The 6,000-nt window shown below is 33.4% G+C and overlaps 1 pseudogene; it reads left to right on the top strand.

The window, feature by feature from the left end:
• The first annotated feature begins 828 nt into the window (after window positions 1–828).
• Window positions 829–6,000, top strand: part of LOC140633861 (DDB1- and CUL4-associated factor 13 pseudogene) — a 209,846-nt pseudogene continuing 204,674 nt past the window's right edge.

Genomic DNA, 6,000 nt, shown 5'->3' with positions numbered 1-6,000 from the left:
CTAGCCCAAGCATGGTTGCAGAATTGAACTAACATCCTCATGCTGACGGTGATGGGTGATAAACAAACAAAAAGGAGCTAAGGAAGAAAGGAATTCAGGCTTTGTAATTATTCAGCGGTGTGCTTCGAATTTAGATTTAAAAAAATGTAATAGAGAAAGAATCTAGATATCTCCTACACAGGGAGGTGGATTTAATGATTTGAACTGAGGCATTGGCAAAAAATATTCAAAGGAAATAAGGGTGAACAAGGGCAATAAAAAGTGATCTTTACTGTTGTTACATTAAAAATGGACACATTCCCTGGGAAAACTTTTCACCTAACATTGCTTTCATATGTGCAACTCCTTGGACCTTTCCTATAATTTCTGTAATGGGACGACGATTTAATCATGCTATTAATTAATTCCAAACAGATAATGCATAAGATTACTCGACTTCAAAAAAAAAAAAAAAAGATTACTCGACTTCTGGAATGACACAAGGCATGGAATAGTAAGCTATGTTACGGTGAGACTCTCTTCTTCCTGGATCTTGTGGATCTGTTATATCAGAAGGTCAGTAGCAGTGCTATTTCTATTGGAGAATTTTCATTTAAACAGATTAACATATTTGAAAAATTTCTTTCAATAATGACACAAAACATAAATATAAAAATCTGTATTTATTATAGGTAGCATAAAACATTTTTTTGCGTCAATTATTGTTGTGATTTAGGCTGAATAATGCCAGCTATTTTGCTACTGTGCTGAAGTCCTCTTTTTTGAGCCTACAATGAACCTGTAATACTTATGGAAAGAGTTACCATAGCAACCTATATTGATGTCACAAGCTCAGGCTTCTGACTTCATTGCATAATGCAGTAGCAACTGGATTTGCAGCAGAAACACCCTGCTAAAGAACAAGTATCTTGGTTCACAGCAAAGAGGACAAAGGAAAACAGCAAGTTATAGGGAGTTGAATGCTGGATTGTGAGTCAGATTGTCTGAGTTCTTATTTTAATCCTACTTCTCACTTGTTGCCTTGTTTTGAGTAATTGTGTTTACATGTGTGCACTGAGGTTTGAAGCAAGAAATCTCCTATCTGTGGGGTAGACAGAGAAGAGGAAACTCAGTATTTAATGTCTTAGCATTTGGTGGACATCTTAATAAAGCTAAAGCTACCCTAAAAATAACTTGGAAAGAAAGGAATTACTAATGCCTTGTAGTAGGTAACTAGCTAGCTCACAAAGATAAAGAGGACACTTTGAAATTTAAAAAAAGCATATAGCTAGGGTTTTTTACTTTTATTTTTTGAAGTAGCAATGGGTAAAGGATATGATTGATGTCCTAATCTCAATTTTAATTAGAATGTGGAGGACTCTTACATAAATATGTCATATTATATAGCTATATCTGTTTAAAGATGTTTTTATGTGTTTCAGAGTAGAGAAGTAAAAGATTAATCTGTATCTATTAATGGGTTTGATGCTTCTCATGTTTATACTGTGTACATTAAATCATAAATGTTTATTTTACCATGCAAATGCTTATCATTATTAGAAAACAACTGAATAAGTGAAATGGCTTTGATAATTTAAAATAAAATAAAACATTTTTAATGATACTCTTTTTTTAGACAGGCCTAATGTTTCCATTGGAGCCTATAGCCTGTTCATTATGTCAATTGGTCTAGATTTTTATTATACAGTAAATTTCAGAATTGAGCTTATTTTGGAATTTGAAAAGGCATTTAAACTAATAAATGTCCTCACCAGAAACTAAGGTGATAACATGATGTAGCTTTTAATTTTATCTAAGGTAACAAGCTAGAACATTTTGATAGAACTCTGGCCCTTCCTACCCCCTCTATCCATATGTTTCAAAATCATTCCAAAATATCAGCTAAGATTTAACACACTACAGAACTTCATTAGCTAAATTCCATGTTAAATAATCGTCAGAAAGACATAAATAATTTGTCAAGTCTTAGAAAAATTTTAAGTTACGCTTGAAAAATGTAGAGCAAGGTAGAAGTTGGGGCCATGTTTTTGATAAGTACCTAATTCCATTTGAGCTCCAGATCATATCACAGCACAAGTTGTTGGTTTGAGTCTCAAAATCTTGCAAAAACTAGAGTTTACTATACAGTGTTTTATTAGAATATATAAAAGTAAAAATTAGTTCTTTAGTTATAGGCATTATGTTGATCAAACCACCTAATGTGTTTTTTTTTTTTATAGGGGAAAAGCCTTTTTGTGTGTTTGTGTGAATTTAATTCAACAGATTTTTATTGACTTTATTACCATGAGAAGGTCTTGAATATACATACTAAAATTTTGTAAGAAAAAAAATGATGTCACTCTCCATTTTTGTTTTTTCATCTTAAGCAAAGAGAGGAAGCTGTGATGGTTGGTTCCCTTCTGAATGCTACTTTGCTCCTTGTTCTATATTCCACTATTTTCTAAATACAACTACTCTAAATAGCAGGGGCTAAACATACACTGAGAAGTCACATCAAAGACTCCACCTATGGAAGGAGCCTTCATTTTTTGTTTTGCTTTGTAATTAAAGTGGAGTCCAATAGATTTAAATGACTTGCCCAAATCTGACTGGTGGAAGGATACATACCTCCTCCAAGTACTTGTTCTACTACATCAAATTGCCCTGATTCTGCCTGGGGGCTTGAATCCAAAGTCATCTCCCTGTTATATAGTCTGATACACGGTCCTTTTTTTCTTAATATATTTTTTCTTAGTTTTCTTGGGTTTATTTTTTTCCTAACTAGAGATTATTAACAAATTTTATGAGTCTTTTCAAAGAACCAACTTTCGGCTTTATTTATTGCTGCCATGTATCTTCCACTGTGTAACAAACTACCCTCAAAACAGTCTGGTTTAAAACAACCACTATCTCATTATCTCATGATTTTGTGGGTCGAGAATTCAGGTAGAGTTCGCTTGGGTTATTCTTTTTCTTCTTGCAGTATCGTGAGTTTACGTGGGGGCATTCGGTTGGTTGTCGGTGTGGTTTCGAGAGTCTAAGATTGGTTCACTTAGGTGCCCGATGCCTTGGCAAGGAAACCGAGAAGGCTGAGCTCGGATGGATTCCTTCCCGTGTCCATGTAGCACAGGGCCTCTCCACATGACCTTTCCAATAGAGTTTTTGAGCCTTTCACACTGCAATTCACAATTTTGAAAATGTATACAGAAACAAGCAGTAGAAATTACAAGTTTTCTTAAGGTCTAGACCTAGACCTGACAAAACATCACCTCTGCTATACTCTTAGAGTGGTCACAGAACACCCAGGGGAGGGGGAAGTAGATTCCTCCTATCAAAGGAATGAGTGTCAAAGAATTGGAACTAACTTTATTCCATTGCACTGATCCTATGTTGTATTTTAGTCTTCTATTTCAATAATCTATTCTTTATTTTTTCAAGATTTATTTATTTATTTACTTTAGAGGGAGAATTTGGGAGGGACAGAAGATGATGAAGAGAGAGAATCTCAAGTAGATCTCTGCTGAGTGTAGAGCCCTCCATGGGGCTTGATTTTCATGACCCTGAGGTCATGACCTGAGACAAAAATCAAGAGTCCATGATTAATGGACTGAACCAACCAGGCACCCCTCAATAATCTATTCTTTCATTTGTTTCTTCCTTCCATTTGCTTTGTTTATATTCTATCATTCTCCCCACCCCCCACCAAATTCTTAAGTTGGATGTTCAAATCATTGATTTTCACCATTTCTTCTGATATAACCATTAAAGGGTAAACATTTTTTTCCAGCTACTACTTTCATCATTGCATTTCAACATTTTATCTATATTGATATTTTGCTCTTTGTTCAGTTACAAACACTGTTAATGTTCCATTACCATTTCTTATGTGACCTATGAATTATTTGGAAGTGTGGTTCTAAAATTTCAATCCTACGGGGTTTTAATAATGTATCTATTTGGGACTTCAAACACACTCATCAGATGCACTGTGTGATCCTTATTTGGATCCTGATTAGAACAAACAAGAGAGTGTTTGAGATAATTGGGGAATTTTGAATACTTACTGGATACTTGAGGAATTTTTATATATTTAAAAAAATACATAATGGTATTATGGTTATATTAAAAGTGTCCTTTTTAAATAGAGTTACAAATATTTGTGGAATGAATTTGTTTCAGAAAAATTCAGATGGGACTGGTATATAGATGATAAAAGATTGACTAGGATTTGATTAATTGTTGAAGACAATTGAAGGATACAAGAGCATTCCATATACTACTCCATTTATTTTTTTGTGTGTAAGACCTTTTTCATAAGAAGATATTAAAAGTTTATCTCAAATCATTCTGATTGAGTTGCATTGTGGCTAAGGAATTAGAGTATATAAAATATATATACATGAATTACATATTCATATATACATATATATAAAGACTATATATTACACACACACACATAATAAGCTTTGCTTTATGGATTAATGTGTTCAATTTTGGTAATGTATCTTGTGTAGTTGAGAACAAAATATGGAATATCTCTCTTTTTCTCTATTTATATATATATCCATTAAATCAAGGCTGGTTGTCCAAAGATTTTTTTAAATAGATTTTTAAAGATTTTTTTATGAGGTTTTAAAAAAAAATCCAAAGATTTTTTTGAAGGTTTTTTTCATGACCGAACACTGGATACTTGAGAAATGTGTGTTTTATTCTTATATTACTATGATGATTTGTCAGTTTCTCTCTGTAGTTCTTGAATGTTTTGCACTATGTAATTTGAGATAGGTTCATAATACACATCTAATTGTTAAATCTTATTGGTAATTTGAAACTTTAATCTTCACATAGTATCACCTCTTCTTCCTGATAATGGTTTTTTGTTTGTTTGTTTTTTACCTTAAAGACTATTTTTATAACATTAATATAGCGCTCCCAGATTTCTTTGGGCTATTATTTGCTGGATATATCTGTCAGTCATGATATCCTTTTATATTTTAGGTGCATCTCTCATACAGAGCATATAGTTGAATTTTTGTTTATCTAGCCTTAAGATTTCTGTTTTTAACTGGCAAGTTTGGTCTACATATATAAATATTGTGATTAGTGATGCATATTTACTTATTATGTGATCTTTGTGCTTTCTGTTTGTCCATTTTTTTCTATATTTCTTTCCCTCTTTCTTTCTTAGCTATAGTATCATGTCATTCAAACTATCTGGACGTACTAATTTCTTCAATCCTCTGTCATCTGTTGTGAATTGTGCTCAGTCTTTCTCTTAATTTGACCTGACATGCACCGTATTTTATAGAAACTATTAAATTTTCCATCTTTTAAAGGAAACCATCCATAGATTCCAACATAGAAACATGGTTTAGCTTTAAAATCTGTTGGTCATTGGGACACCTGGTGGCTCAGCAGTTATGCATGTGCCTTTGGCTCAGGGCAGGATCCCCAGGTTCCAGTCCCACATTGGGCTCCTTGCATGGAACCTGGTTCCCCCTCTGCCTGTATCTCTGTCTCTCTTTCTGTGTATCTCATGAATAAATAATAAAATATAAAAAATTCTGTTGGTTATTTCAGTAGTTTTAGCATATAGAGTTGTTGAGCATATGGGATAAGGTATTGTTCTTTAAATTGCAAGTCCATAAAGTGCATTTTAGGAATAAGGCTTGAGGGTGAAATGCTATTGAAAAATAGCATAAAAAATGAAGCTGAATTTAATGTTGATGGATTGATGAGGAGAGGAGCCACTTAATGTTACACTTATCAAAAAAGTAAAAGTTATCAAACTTACCTGAGAAGAGAAAGTGATCTGATGAGTGCCACCGGACAGGATGGCAATTATAAATAATATGAAATGAGTTAGGAAGAGCCTGAGCTCAGAACAGCAAGGTTAGAAGCCCTTTTTTAATTAATCAGATATTATGGCAAAAAGCCTGAATGAAGATAAGGAGTAGAGCCTGAAAATGAATGCTGATTCTCTGACTTAGGTCTTGGTGGCATCTAAGAAGGAGTTGAAGA

Source organism: Canis lupus, chromosome 1 (genome assembly GCF_048164855.1).
Source record: "Canis lupus baileyi chromosome 1, mCanLup2.hap1, whole genome shotgun sequence".
NCBI classification, from domain to species: Eukaryota; Metazoa; Chordata; class Mammalia; order Carnivora; family Canidae; genus Canis; species Canis lupus.
This window is presented reverse-complemented; position numbering and strand designations above follow the sequence as displayed.